Below are 16,505 nucleotides of genomic sequence, written 5' to 3'. Positions count from 1 at the left end.
GTTCTTAGTGGACATACAGTTGTGGCCAAAATTATTCAACCCCCACTGAAATTGAGTGTTTTGGCCAGTTTGACATTGCTTTTGATCATTCAGTCATCTTGCTTACATTTACATTAAAGAGGCACTTGTAGGTCAGACAAATATAACATAACAGTTATAATGAAATAACCACAAATGTCTTTTCTGTGCTCACAGCATTATCAGTTTTATTCAACCCCCAAGTGACATTCAATCTTAGTACTTAGTACAGCATCCTTTTACAGTTATAACAGCTTTTAAACGTGAAGCATAGCTTGACACAAGTGTCTTGCAGCGATCTACGGGTATCTTCGCCCATTCTTCATGGGCAAAGGCCTCCAGTTCAGTCACATTCTTAGGCTTGCGCACTGCAACTGCTTTCTTTAAGTCCCACCAGAGGTTCTCAATCGGATTTAAGTCTGGTGACTGCGATGGCCACTCCAAAATGTTCCAGCCTTTCCTCTGCAACCATGCTCTAGTGGACTTGGAGGTATGCTTGGGATCATTGTCCTGTTGAAAGGTCCAACGTCTCCCAAGCCTCAGGTGTGTGACGGACTGCATCACGTTTCCATCCAATATCTCCTGGTACTGAAGAGAATTCATGGTACCTTGCACACGCTGAAGCTTCCCTGTACCTGCAGAAGCAAAACAGCCCCAAAGCATGATTGACCCTCCACCATGCTTCACAGTAGGCAAGGTGTTCTTTTCATCATAGGCCTTGTTCTTCCTCCTCCAAACATAGCGTTGATCCATGGGCCCAAACAGTTCTAATTTTGTTTCATCAGTCCACAGAACACTATCCCACAACTTTTGTGGTTTGTCCACATGGCTTTTGGCATACTGCAGTCGACTCTTCTTATTCTTTGGAGACAGCAAGGGGGTACGCCTGGGAGTTCTGGCACGGAGGCCTTCATTACGCAGTGTGCGTCTTATTGTCTGGGCTGAAACTTCTGTACCCACATCTGACAAATCTTTTCTCAGTTCCTCAGCAGTCACACGGGGACTTCTCTCCACTCTACGCTTCAGGTAGCGCACAGCAGTCGAAGTCAGCATCTTCTTTCTGCCACGACCAGGTAGCGTTTCAACAGTGCCCTTTGCCTTGAATTTGCGAATGATGCTTCCTAAGGTGTCTCTTGGTATGTTTAACATCTTTGCAATCTTCTTATAGCCATTGCCCTTCCTGTGAAGAGAAATCACCTCTTCTCTTGTCTTCCTGGACCATTCTCTTGCCTTCACCATGTTTGTAACCACACCAGTAAATGTCTAGAAGGAGCTGAGTATCACAGTCATTTTAAAGCTGCCTAATTGGTGCTTATTATGCTTGATTGCTGCTCGGTGACATCCACAGGTGTTTTCAATACCTGATGGAAAGCACCTGTATGAACCTCTGTTCTTCAGAGTGGTAGTCTTTAAGGGGTTGAATAATTGTGGCAATGAAGAAACCACATAAGAACCATTTACTACTGTATTACATAAACAATTGATGTCATTTTAGTTGCATTTGGGTAGTTACAACGTCCTTGTAGGATTTGATTCTGAATACAATTCCAAATGTACACTATAGTCCCTAAACCCCTTTACAGCATTGGGGGTTGAATAATTTTGGCCACAACTGTAGCAATCAGAATATTGACTAGAAGTCTGATTTAGCAGACAACAAATAAGCGTGTGTGGGAAAAAAACATATTAATTGCCTTTTTGGCATTGTAATTTCATGGGTAAGTAAAGCAGGCATTGATCTCTAACAACTTAAATCCCTCAAGTCTATAAACATTTGCTATTGACATTACACATTTTCTTACATGCTTTGAGAAAAGTTACACCCCTCACTAAAAATCACATTTGTTCGAGTGCTACAACACATCTTGTGCGAAGTCATGTCAGGAAAAAGAGGGAAAAACTTGACCTGGTATTATCACATAGCATAGTTATGTATTGGTTTTGAATAAATATATTGCTCTGTAAGAAATGTAATGTATAGAAAATTGTAGTGAGAGAAATTAATATTTAGTAAATTTTATATTGAGTTCTCACAAGAAAAAAAGTATTGCACTAATAAAATGAAGGTCAGACAAAATGAAAAACAATATGTTTTTAAATCACTAAAGACAGATAATATGAAAACGATGAACATGTTTTTTAAATCACTAAAAGTAGTAATTGTATGTCAGTTCATTAACATGTTCATTTAACCACTTGAGCCCCAGACCAATTCTGACATTCCTCTCCTAGATGTAAAAATCAGCATTATTTTGCTAGAAAATTACTTAAAACCTCCAAACATTATATATTTTTTAAGCAAAGACCCTAGAGAATAAAATGATGGGTGTTGCCATTTTTTATGTCATGTATTATTTTTTTGGGAAAAAATACACTTTAATGAATTTTAGTGCACACAAACACATATCATACCAGTACAATGCTGTCAGAGAGTGGTTAAGCTGAATGGTTTGTTGCACTCTGAATAAATCATAACGTTCTGGTATTCAGTACTACTCATTCAGACAAAATTACACTTGGACAGGAATTATGTGATCAAAATTTTGAGCACCATCTCACTTGCAATAGAGAGAGATGGTGTTCAAGCTGAGGTTTTGGGAGAGGGTATAGGTGGCAGAGCAGGACCATAGAGCTCTGGAATAAGAAGAAGAACAGAAGCAGTTTGTGAACTGAGGAAGACATGGAACAGAATGGCAGCTGCTCATGGAATCGGGGAGAGGGGGTGTAGGGAAAACAGGAGGGAAAATGCTAAATATTTGCATAACAGTGGTGTATGGAGGAGGCAGAGCAAAATTTGACCTAGGGGATGGGGTTGGAGGAATGGCAGTTCACTGGATAGGGGGAAAAAGAAAAGCAAGGAGTGACCATGGACAGGGGAAGAAATAGAGAAAAGGCAGATAGAAAAATGATCATGGACTGTGGGGAAGATAGAAGAGGTAGAATGGGATCTGATCATTTATATGGGATAAGGAGACAATAGACTACTGGAAGAATATTTAGAGAGTGGATAAGCATGATCTTGAGGGAAGTTATAACTGTGACTGGTGAGAGGAAAAAGAAGGTGTTCATGGACTAGATATATAGGGGGCAATATGGATGCTAATCATGGATGTCAAGGAGAGAGAAGCAGCAGCTGATTCTGGATCTTTAGATTAGGCAGCACAGCACACAATAGCTGATCTGTAAAGGAGGAGAAAATTATTGTGACTGAGAGAAAGGTGGCAGAGTGATAGAATATTTAGAGAGTGGATAAGCATGATCTTGAGGGAAGTTATAACTGTGACTGGTGAGGGGAAAAAGAAGGTGTTCATGGACTAGATATATAGGGGGCAATATGGATGCTAATCATGGATGTCAAGGAGAGAGAAGCAGCAGCTGATTCTGGATCTTTAGATTAGGCAGCACAGTACACAATAGCTGATCTGTAAAGGAGGAGAAAATTATTGTGACTGAGAGAAAGGTGGCAAAGTGGAAACTAATTTTGGTCATTAAGAAGAAAGAAGAAGGGAAGGTGATCATGGATTGGGAAGTGAGAAAGAATGGGAGGTGAACCAAACCATGATGGAGGCAAAGGAGGAGGCTTTGATGATCAGGAAGGAGGCAAAATTGAAGCTGTTGGGAGAGAATGACCTCTAGAATGAAAGGAAGGTGAAAATGAGTGTTTTGATCACTGTAGCTACTTCAAACAATACAGTGCAGATATATACAGTAACAGCGAGCAAATACAAACAGTAAAATATTTTAGAAATGTAAGAGATCAATATGTGGGGTTTTTATTTCCGACCATTTATATAAAAAAATCTATCCATCTATGGGCAGGATGATTGTACCCAAGTCAATCTATCAATTGATTTGGGTACAACTGGCATGTCAGATTTTTACATGCAATTAATGCCAGCGGTTATAGCCGGTAGCAATAATTGCTATGTTTTATCGTCAGGAACGGCTCCATGCCCCCCCTTCCCCACCGGGAAACAAAATTGCATCATTTATGGTCTGCCTAAGGTCACATCAATTTACACTCCATTGATTCAGTTGGAAGCGGAATAGAAAAACAGTAAAGGCAATTTTATAGGACCATGAACTGGAAAGACTTTGGGTGCCGTGTCAAGCTTTCATCCTATACACTCCAGTGACTCACATGGTGCTGATGAGGATGAGGAGAGCCCATCATCTGCTCAGTACACACACAAGGGAAAAAAGAAACAACATGCTGCCAGGGGTGAACTGACAACTCATGGGACCCCCGGGCAATAGGAGATCATGGGGCCCCTGTGTCCTTGCCCACACTCAAAACACACAAAAAAAGCCTATAAAAAGGTACCAGGGGCATTTTATGGGGCCCCCGACAAACCCCGGGCCCTCGGGCAGTGTCCGAGTGCTTGAATGGTCAGTCCGCCCCTGCATGCTGCAGTTCCGTAAAAGCAGTCCAAGTATCAATGAGATAAAAGTGGCTTCAGCCTAGCTCCATCCAGGCTACACCCACTGACATATTTTGCCCCACCCACAGGGCTTAGTCAGAGAGGTGGGGATGGAATGTGGTTATCAGAACTTTTGCATCATGAGCCGCTACAACTACATTGCAAATAATTAACAAATGAGTGAATGAAAACCAACTGGATACTGGTAAGGGCATAAAATTTTACACAGAAAAGTTGTATTTATTGTCAATATTTCCAAAACTGTTTCAGATAAACACATGTGGAGAAGGATCTGGGAGTTCTGGTAGATCATAAGCTTAATAATGGCATGCAATGCCAAGCTGTGGTTTCTAAAGCAAGCAAAATCCTCTCTTGTATTAAAAGAGGTATAGACTCCAGAGAGAGAGATAGAGATAGTACCCCTGTACAAATCATTAGTAATACCTCATCTAGAAAATGCAGTCCAGTTTTGGACACCAATTCACAGAAAGAACATTGGGGAATTGGAAAAAGTACAGAGAAGGACAACCAAACTGATAAGAGGCATGGAGGAGCTCAGCTCAGATTAAAGGAATTTAATTTATTCTCTCTTTAGAAGAGGAGATAAGGGGTATATGATCAACAAGTATAAATACATCAGTGGTTCATATAGTGAAATCGGTTTAGAGTTATTCACCATGAGGTCATCACAGAGGACAAGGGGGCACTCTTTATGTCTGGAGGAAAAGAGATTTAATCTCCATATATGGAAAGGTTTTTTCACAGTAAGAGCTGTGAAAATGTGGAAAATACCCCCCCTTTCAAGAGTTGGATCCCAGCTCAGTAGATTGTTTTAAAAAAGGCCTGGATTCTTTCCTAAATACACATAAAATAACTGGATACTAACATTTATAGGCAATGTTGATCCAGGGAATATCAGATTGCCTCTCGGGGGATCAGGATGGCATTTTTTCCCCTACAGGAGCAAATTGGATCATGCTCTGCTGGATTTTTTTTGCCTTCCTCTGGATCAACTGTGGGTATAGGACAAAAAGACAAATAGCCTAATGGTACCCAGGGCTTATGGTAATAAAAAACAAGAAAAAGAAGGTCAAAATAAAGCAAAATGCTCAAAAACCATACAGGAAGGTATAATCATAATAAGCAAAATGGTGTTGCAATAAATGGATTGAAAAGAAATAAATACATTTACCACTTTTAATTTATAACTTTTTTTGTGTGAGTTAGTAGGGGTTCTATCTACCCTGTACTCATTCATATTGTGGGACAGGGGGTATCTCAGGGCCCAACTATTGTTAAAGAGGGCTTCCAGAGTCAGATAAATACCCACAGACCCCCCCCAACCACCAAGCCAAGGTTGTAGGGAAAAGGGAAAAGGTTCTTGTCCTCATCAACATGGGGACAAGGTGCTTTACCGGGTGTTTTACCAAGTTCCTTGCCAAGGTACCACCCCTCCATGTTGGGGAAATGTGGCCTTGTATGCTTCAGAAGGGTGGGTTGGCATGCTCATCCTCATGATCAGATCAGGGTCTGGTGTGGAGTTTTTGGGAGATCCTACTTTTTTCTTTTTTGTGTGGTGTTTCCCACCTAACATTTGTTTCAGACCAGATTTTTTCCACAATACCCACCCTTTCCTTTACACTCTGCTGTCATCCAGGAATTCCACTCTGAATAGCCAGGTAAGTGTCCTAACAACCAGCCTGAGGTGAAACTTTCATATTTAACAGTGGTAGTAATCCTGCTGCTAAATGTGTCACTTTCCCCTGCAATTAGAGGTTTGGCTTGGCCAAACACCAACCCTCAGATCATCCCTACTCCCTAATGAGATACAAATGTCAACAATAAAAACTGACAGCAATTTTAATCCTCCCTCACTTCTTGGATTTAGATATGCTTTATTGGTGTATTTTTGTGCCCTGTAGGGCTAGCATTGTGGGGCACGTCATGAATTTTAAACCCATCCTTGTTCATTTTTCCTTCTTTGTTCCTTGTGTAAATGCTTCTAATCGTATAGGACTTGTTTATACCAGATGTGCTGTGGAAATGCATGCAAAATATATTCTTGCTGGCATGTACACGCATCTGGCAAATGCACCAAAACGCATAGTACAGAGTGGCACAATTTGAAAAACTGTGCCTCCACTTTTTTTGCCCATTTTACATGCATAGAACAGCCCATTGAAATTAATGGGCTACCCTAAAATGTGCCATGCTGGGGAGTGCAAAAGACATGTGCTTGGATGCACCTCATGGTGTGAATGAGCCCTTGGTCTTGGAAGACCTTCTGTGACTAAATTTTAGCAGTTGTAACCTGAAGGTGTCTTTTGTAGTAGTTTTGTTGAAAACACATTGGTACACCACATAAAGCTTACATAAAAAGCCCTGCAGTTCAGAAATGAAATAGTGGACATGTGGTACATGTGTTGCAACACAGTGTACTTGCATGTGCATTGAACTCTAGGTTGCAGCATATTCTCTATGTCTCCCCGTTGTTCCCGCCAGGGGCGGACTGACAACTCATGGGGCCCCCGGGCAATAGTGGATCATGGGGCACCTGTGTCCTTGCCCAAACTCAAAAAAGTCTATGAAAAAGGTACCAGGGGCATCTCATGGTGCCCCCTACTGACCCCAGGCCTTCGGGCAGTGCCCGAGTTTTCAAATGATCAGTCCGCCCCTGGTTCCCGCCTACCTGAAAGTTGCAAACTGGAAGGATGAAGAGGCAAAGATTGGAACCATTTAGGGCATCATGGGAAAGATGTTTCCCCTCAGTACTGCATAGTGGTCATCACCCCGTTGTGGCTTTAAAATTGTTGCACCCGCTGGCTTGAGTTTATGTTGATTTATCTGCCACCTGATTGCCTTATAATGCACTTATTTGCCCTTGAATCTTCTCTGGCTTTGCTGGGATAGTCATGGGTCCACATGGGAACATGAAATGAGGAGATTACATATTGTAGAATTCTTTATATACCTACTTTGTGGAAACATGCCAGCAGAATACAATGATTAGTGTTGTCAGCTATAGTTGGTGGCACTGATCATTTGGGAAAAACATGACATGCTCTCTGCTGGAGAGGCCAAATTTTGAGGCTGGCTTTACTTGCTCATCTATCTCTAACTTCAATAACTCTGAGCAAGCAGTCAGTGTATTCAGAAAAACATGAGTTCATAATCTTAAATCTTAGTCCAGGCCATTGGGTCATAGTCAATGGATCAACATGACAGCCAATGATCTTCTAATGTCAAGCCACAAATTCTCTTGGAACATGGCTAAATGTCATTGCTTGCTGCTTAGTTAATAAACGGGAAAAAAAATTGTGCCATAACTGCAGTAGTTCTACATTTTTATAGTAGGAATAAATTCCAAATTCTTATAGTTGGTTTTGCTTTCCTCTGTCTTAGTTCTTTGCATAAATGATGTATTTCTTGAATATTGTAATGTCAAAGACTCCTTTGTCATTTATTTTGTTTTATATTAAACTCACCCATGTTTCCTAAAGTGGCCCTGTAACAAAAGAAATATTGGAGCAGCACTTTATGACTTGGTTTTCAATGGTGTCACTCTTAGACTGGCTTCACTAGTGATCATTGATCTGGACTAAATGTGTCACCAATGAAAAGTCATCATTCCTGTCCTCCTCCAAGTTGATGGCTTGTTCAAGGTCACTAACTCACTAAGGTAGTGAAACCATGGTCAGGTGACAGTCCCAGAGTCTGCTAGAAGGTAGCAATGACATAGTTGTATCCTCACAGGTTCACTTATCTGACCCCACGTTAATATTTCTTCTGTGATTGGAAAACCTCAGTGGTGTTTTAGTACTCAAGCACAGGATTTCCTGAGCTTAACACATTCCATATGCTACTGTACATGTTTCTGATGAAAAATATTTTTACACACCACATTTTTAGGTTTACTTCTAAAAATATTAATATGCAATCTTACTGAACATCATTCCACTTCATTCAAAAAGCAAGCCAATCAATGATGGAAACTAGGGAACTGATAACATATTCCTGAAAAACACTGCAACTATACTGAAGCCAGGAAGCCCAGAGAAGTTTACCTGCTTCTGAATTTTACGTAATCCAAATGCAGCCAAAATCATCATTCTTCTAAAAGGACTGCGTGCTGAAACTGCAGCCATTTATCATATGACTCTGTACTGCCAAACATTATAGCCTGGACTGCAAGGGGCAGGAATACCCAAGCTGCACATTTACATGACTCAGCAGGTGGTCTTACCAGAATAGCGCGTTACTGATTATAAAAATGAGATCTCATAATGAAGTATCTGATATAGAGTTTTGCCTGACTGAAAAACAGAAAATATGGCAAAAAGGATTTTGTTATCTGAATGCACTGACTTTTCAATATTAGGGAAATGTGCCTTTAACCACTTGCCCTCCTGAGGAATCCTCCCCCTTCCTCACCAGGCCATTTTTTACGCTACGGCACTGTGTTACTTTAACTGACAATTGCGCAGTCATACAACACTGTACCCAAATGACATTTACGTCCCTTTTTTCCCACAAATAGAGATTTCTTTCAATGGTATTTGATCACCTCTGCATTGTTTATTTTTTCCCCTATAAAAAAACCTGACAATTTTGAGGAAAAAAACTATATTTTTGACTTTTTGCTATTAAACATGTCCAGTAAAAAAATTAAAAAAATCAAATTTCTTCATAAATTTAGGCCAAAATGTATTCTGCTACATGTATTTGCTAAAAAATCCCAATACGTGTAAATTAATTTGTTTATGTGAACGTTATAGCATTAACAAATGGCGGTATAGATACTGGAATTTTTTTTTTGTATTAGTAATGATGGCGACCAGTGACTTATAGTGGAACTGCGGCGGGCATTATGACACTGGGGGGAACTGATTTGGTGTCACTGACATCCCCAGTGATACCAATACAGTGATCAGTGCTAATAAAAAGAACTGACACTGTACTAATGGCACTGGGCAGGAAGTGGTTAACATGTGGGGCAATGAAAGGGTTAACTGTGTACTGTTTCCCAGTAAGCTGTGTCTGTGCTTTCAACTGTAAGCACACTGCTTTGTATGGCTCTGCTGTGCAACCAAAGCCAAACAAAGCAGTGTGCTGGAGCTGACAGGGGAGAGAACTGTATTGTTTACATACAGTTCTCTTCCCCCATCAGTAATACTCAGTGATCACCAGGTGCCAGCAAGTAATCTCCAGCCGGGATCCGGTAATTGACAGCCGAGGCCACGTATAGTGGCGCGGGTAGGGCGCTTGACCGCGCCCCCTACCCAGAAATGCAAAATCATGTATATATACATGATTTTGCGCACCCCTGCCGCCCTGTAGCAGGGCGGTGGGAAAGCAGTTAAAGAGTATGTCCACTTCTGCAGCCAATTTTGAGAAAACCCCACTATATACTTGTAATGTGTTCACACTGCATACCTAAAAAAATATTGTGTCATGGCTGATTCTATGAATTTCCGGGAAGTCTCACAGTGGCTCTGTCCCCACACAAACCTCATTAACCATCAATGCAGGAGGATGGTTTCTAAAATTTTAACCATTTGCTAGGACAGACAGTGTTCAGATGTAGTCTAAATTTGATAATGAAGAACTATGAAGAACAAGGAACATTTAGCATTTTTTTCTGCCAGAAAACCACTGTCAAAAATGCAAAACAGAAGGGTTTTTTGTGCTTTTGAATGCTGAGCTTAAAATATGCCTCTACATATCCTAATGTGTATGGACACATGGGATAACATTGAGCTGCTTCTACAAGCAAAACGCTAAACTCCTCTAGAAGCAGCATTTTTTAAGACAGTGTGCATGGACCCTAAAAAGCAGTGGGATCAAGTAAAGATTTTTTTCAAGCAAGTAAACAGCACTTAAAGCAGTATTAAACCCAAAAGCATTTATTATATTGCAGCTTACTAATTCTTAGATGTGATGGTTGCCTTAGTTTTCTTTTTCAGGCTTTCTTTCTTTTATTTTCACCTGGTGATCTGGCCAGTAAGTCTACTGCTTTTCAACCGAACACGCTCTCCTGCAAATGAATCAGTTACAGTGTTGAAGCAAACCATTTACCACATACAATGATATTTTTTTATTCATGTAAAAACTTTATCAATATAAAAGGACAAAAACCTGTTTGCGGTAATCGATTATAAAGTGCGAACTGGAGTTTGGCTTCAATTTGTTAGTGTATTTCAATCTGCCAGTACATTTAAAACTCCCCTCCCCCCAGACTGACAGTGCTTCTGCCTACTGTTCCCCCTGTGTTCATTCATCGAGAGTGGGAGGCACACTTATACAGGAAGTGTGTTACCAACCAAATCACCAGGTGAAAACAGAAAAAAAAGCTTAATAAAAAGAACACAAATGCAGCCACTACATCCAATGATTATGCAGCTGCAATGTATTATATTTTATGTTTTAGATTTATTACTGCTTTAAAAAAGGTAATCAGCAAATTCTATTTTTTAAGGTATGTTATTTTAATGGGAATTTTGTAAGTTATGCTATTTTCATTGGAACATGTAACAAATTTAAAGTAGGTGGTAGCCCAATTTGGCTGGAAAAGTGGAAATACACTTCAACATGAATTTATAAATGGTGAGTATGTGTTACTAAGGAGAACGGGGTGTTAATGTGTATCGCCCTATCTGGAGTAACGGTGACTACCCAGAATTGGTCAAATTACAAGGTGGCAGATGGAGACATTTTGGTATCACTAATACAAGGCATATACTCTATTTTCTCGTGGTTCCTTAAGAACCTTTGTGGACCTCCAAACTACCTCACTTACATCAATCCATGTATTTTTTTTATCTACAACACCAACATGCAGTTAAAATGTAATAGGAGATGGCCATGTTTCAGCTTTTCCCGGCCCCACTTTAAACATTATGCATGATTATGGGCCCACTAAAGGGATTATCTCCAAGTGCTATGCAATGTTACTGCCTTCCTGCCTTCCAGGTTAAAGATGTTGGTTCCCTTGAGGAAGAACAGTGGGAAGATGCCCTGCAGGCGGTGCTCATTTCCTCACTTAATGTGGCACAACAAGTGTCCCAACTGTATATTCTCCTTCGAGTCCACTGTACACCTTCAAAACTGCATAAAATGGGTGTCTTGCCTGAGCAGTTGCGCAGGAGATGTAAGAGGGATCATAGAGATTTAATTCATTTGTCATGGCGATGCCCCATATTGCACCTCTACTGGAAAGGGGTTATTGCTACCGTGAATAACATATTTCAGGTCATGGCTAGGGAAGACCCTAAGCAATGTAAATTACTGTACTTAGTGGCCTACAGGTACAAGAGCCACAAAGAGAAGCTCTAGCCAGGACATTATTCCAGGCCTGAGAATTGTTTCTTTTGCATTGGAAATCGGGTGAACCTCCCTTACATGCAGACTGGTTAGGGCAGATGGGTGAAATGCTCACTCTGGAAAGATATATTTATTAGTATAGGGGATGTGCGGCAAATTCGAGAGCATCTGGTCCCTGTGGTTGGACACCTCGGGACTAAGCCCTCTTGATTTAGTAGTGGACAGGTTACTGCTATGATTTGTAAAGTATGCCTTCCAATCCTTATTCTGTTTCTTTTGCTGATATCCTGTGGAATTTTTTGTCCTATTTTATGCTCCTGTTGATTTGCTGTAATTGCACAGTTCCTTAACGATTTGCCGATGCATGGACGGTGTAGGTAAATCTTCCATGTAAAATACTATGTCATGATTGTTCTGGACAATGTGAATTTTTTCTTGTTGGTTTTCTGGGAAAAAAATCTTAATAAACCATTTTCTGATAAAAAAAAGGACAATGGGGTGAGGGTTTAAAGCAAACCCATTGCTTTACTCTGCATAGACAAAACATGGGTTTGATTTCATCATATAGGTAGTGAGTTTGCTCATAGATTGAATTAGTGCAGTAATGTTATTCCTCCTGTATGTTTTTACTTGGAATCATTCTATTCACTCATTTCAATTTATGAATAAGTCACAACATGAACAGAAGATTCTTCTTTAACATATTGTATGTATTTTAACAGAGAACTAGTCACTTCATCAGAGGACACATCAGCAAAGTTATGAAAGAAAATAGCAGCTGTATTATATAGCCCCAGGCTGCTTTGTGGTACAGCCACACCAAGGTCTGTAAATAGGCCCTTCTCGTTATGAATAGGCTTTTTTGAAAGGATAGGGAGATTTGTTAATGCCATTAAAAACATTAGACTTCTTTAGCTTACAATTCCTATGTGGATAGAGAAAGAATTTGTTACCGTGGCAAGATAACTTGAAGTTCCTAATAATGAGCTGTGATAGAGCATGATTTATCCTGCAGACACAGCTTCAGCTTCTCAAACCCTCTTTATTTCCTCTGCCGAGTCTTTTGCTGAGCAGCAGCACTCAGAATAAAATATTTTTTTTTCCTACTTTCTCTATATAGGACAAGCTCAGGTGAAAGTTTGCAGTCATTCAGTATATCTTTTTCTACAGACAGCTCATTGCCTGCAGGGTAAAGTACACAAATATAATTGCCCAAACAGTACAAGTTTTATTGCACCAATTGTAGCAGACAACCATATGCAAGGTCTAAAACAGTATCACTTCATGCTTATTAGTCTCTTTACTGGCTTTTGCATGACACAGTAACAAATTTTAGTGCCAGTGTCCCAATGAACAGCATATATTTACAGTCTCTGCTATAAGTTTCTAACGATCAAGGTCCAGCAATTAAAATGAATGTAAGAATCCCTAAGACCAAATGATTGCAGGCAGTAAATATAGATTTGAGTCAGAGAAGAAAAAGCGTCTTCCTTTGTGATTCACACAATACCTCACTTGCCCTACCAAGCAAATATCCAATTGGATAGTAAATAATAGTGAACTTGAAAAATGTAATTTAGAGCAGAGGTCCCCAACCCCCAGGTCCCAGACCAGTAGTGGTCAGTGACCTGTTGGGGAACAAAGCCACATGGGTGAGTAGCAGGTGAGCGAGCAAAACTTCATCTGTATTTACAGCCGATCCCTATTGCTTGCATTACTGCCTGAGCTCCGCCTCCAGTGAGCTAAGCAATGGCATTAAATTCTCATAGGAGCACAGACACTATTGTAAACTGAGCATGCAAATTATCTGGATTGCACACTCCTTATGACAATCTAATGCCTGATGATCTGAGGTGGAGCTGAGGCGGTGATGCTAGCTATGGGGAGTGGCTGCAAATACAGATTACTTTTTGTGAATAAGACAGTTGAATCAACTTTGTCCGTGCTAGAAGAGGATCAGTTGAGTGAGATTGCAAGTGATGTTGGCCTGAAAGGTATGTTTGAGACAACTTCAAATCTCCATATGTTCTGGATTGAAGTCAAGGAGGAATATCCTGAGGTTGCCACAAACGCACTGAAAAGCCTGCTTCGATTTCCAACATCCTCTCTTTGTGAAGCTGGGTTTTCTGTAGTGACAGCAACCAAAACAAGATTACTGAGTAGACTGGACATAAGCAACACACTTGGGGTGTCACTATCTCCCATCACCCCCAGATGGGACCATCTAGGTAAAGGAAAACAAGTTCCCACTGATTCTGTATTATGGTGAGTTGTATAATTAATTCACCACAATGTAATAATAATAGAAATAAAGAGAACAATAAATGTAATGCGCTTGAATCATCCAGAAATAATTCCCCCACTTATCCGTTGAAAAATTGTATTCCGCGAAACTGGTCCCTGGTGCCAAAAAGGTTGGAGGATGCTGATTTAGAAGGCTCCATATTGGTGCTCTTCCCATTATCAGACTGTGCAGTGAGCCAACCAACAGAGTTTGTTATAAGGAATGATCCCCCCCACCCTTCATACCCATGGGCTTAAAATGTTATTTACTAATTAGATGTTATGAAAACTAAGTTTAGTACTTCTTTTTGAGGGTAGTAACACAGGGTATGCCTCTCAGGTGAACCCCAGCTCAGTGCAGATTAGCCAAATTCACACTGAAGTTTGACTTGCATAAGCAGCCTCTCCTAACCTAGCAGTGGTAATATCCAATAATTAGCACTATTGGTGTAATTCTGCAGCTGTTTCTGTTTACCGTCGGTCTCTAACATTCATTGAGGGTAACCAATCAGCTTCTATCTTTCATTTTCAAAGCTTAAAGTAGTTGTGAAGCCACTGTCCTAAATATACATACACAGACCTGTCAATGTATATAATTTACAAATTCCCCTTAAAATAAAGGTTTAGATATCCATTATTCCTGTTTTTGATTCTAGTCACGTGATCACTAATCCCTTTGCAGTGTATCACGGAGCTGCTGATGTGCATGACCAGGAGATGTGTAGTTTGACAGTGAGGCTGGAGCTTGAAATTGCTGTCAATCGCTGCTTCAAATAAAAACATAGCACAAGCTGCAATACTCACCTTTAATTTAGCACCGTGCCCCACAGTACCTCCTTTTTCCACAATATGCCATTAGTTTTCCAGGTCAGATGACATTGAGAAGGCTGAGGACATACTATGAATTCAGACCATCATGGGATTGACCCCTGAGGCTGCATCACCATGGCACCTTTCATTCACATTGTCCTGATGGGGAGATCAGTGCTGTTGTCCAAAAAAGACCTGTGTGTCTTGTGACCAACCTGAATACTTCAGAAAACAAGGTAAGTAAAACACAAAAAATAAGCAAAACATACTGCTGAGGGTCCTCCAGGGGAGGAGGGGTGTTGAGAGGTAGAGGACTGAGCAAAAAATACTGCTGGGGTCCTCCAGGCGAAGAAGCGGGTGATTGGGGGTAGGGGTAGGTGACTGAGCCTGGAGTTAGGCTTTAAATTAAATCTTGTCAACACAAAGGACCTTAAAATCAATTTAACTTTTTAGATGTGGATCGCACAGTGGCTAGCACATCTACCATAGATGGAATCCCGACCATGTTACTACCAGCATGGAGTCTACGTGTTCTCCCTGTGCTTGTTGGATTTTTTTCCAGGTGCTCCAGTTTCCTCCTACACTCCAAAAGACATGTTGGCAGGTTAATTGGTTCCTGTGTAAATTATCCCTAGTATATGCAAGTGAGGCAACGAACTTAGCTTCCTGAGGGCAAGGAATGATAGGAATGTACAATATACTGTATATGCAAATTGTCAGCACTTGTCTACAATAGCATAGTATACAGTCAGGCTATAAATGTGTACCCAGTGCTAAGGTAGTTGAGCAGCTCTGGTATCAGGAAGTCTAGAAAACATGTAATTGGGATTGGAGTTTGGAAACATGAATATAGGCCATTATATTGTAATGTCATTATATTGTAATGCTGAATTGTGTTCCAAAATAATAGCAGTCCAGATATGTAACTTTTCACACTAAAATTTCAATATTAACTGATGTGTTTTTCTTTTTTTTTTTAAAAACATCATTATAGCATCACCTATAAATATATTATATTAAGCAACATGATATAGAAAGGAACAAACTCACAGAAATATTGAAGTCACGGCATCATGTCTTTTATATTCTTTAGTGTCTGTGATAGCTAAGCTGCATTAAAAATAAATCAACGGAGACAAGAGCTAGTACTTGCTAGTAATAAATTCAGTAGGGTGATAGAGATGTTGTTTGGTATGAAATACAGCACACGCACATAATAATTCAGTGTCCTTTATCATAACCTATCCTGTCTCCTGCAGTGTGGGGAACACAGTATATGTAATATTCTCCATGACTGACACAGCAGATATTTATAGTTGGAAGTGATCTGGTCACTGAAGCTGGCCATTGATATTAGACTAATAGCAAGATGGACATGCACAATCTAACAAATGAGCAGACTTCCTTTACTGACTAGAACACTAGGGATACTAGTAGTTTTACTATGTGAGATGCTAGGGAGCACCAACCTGCCTACCAATAATCCAATGTACTAATGTGCCTATAAGTGCCAAAATATAAATAGATATCTATAATAAGATAGCTGAAAGTTGTTCCATTTAATCTGTGTGCCTAAAATGTTATGGTTCTAAGCTCAGAGGTGGAAAAGGTATGCATCTTTTATGAAAAAAAAAACAATGGCAGTCTAACCAG

The sequence above is a fragment of the Staurois parvus genome, unplaced genomic scaffold (assembly GCF_062004578.1).
Source record: "Staurois parvus isolate SC_StPar_1 unplaced genomic scaffold, SC_StPar_1.0 ptg000155l, whole genome shotgun sequence".
Lineage (NCBI taxonomy): Eukaryota > Metazoa > Chordata > Amphibia > Anura > Ranidae > Staurois > Staurois parvus.
The sequence above is the reverse complement of the archived record's forward strand: the minus strand, read 5'-3'. Positions refer to the sequence as shown.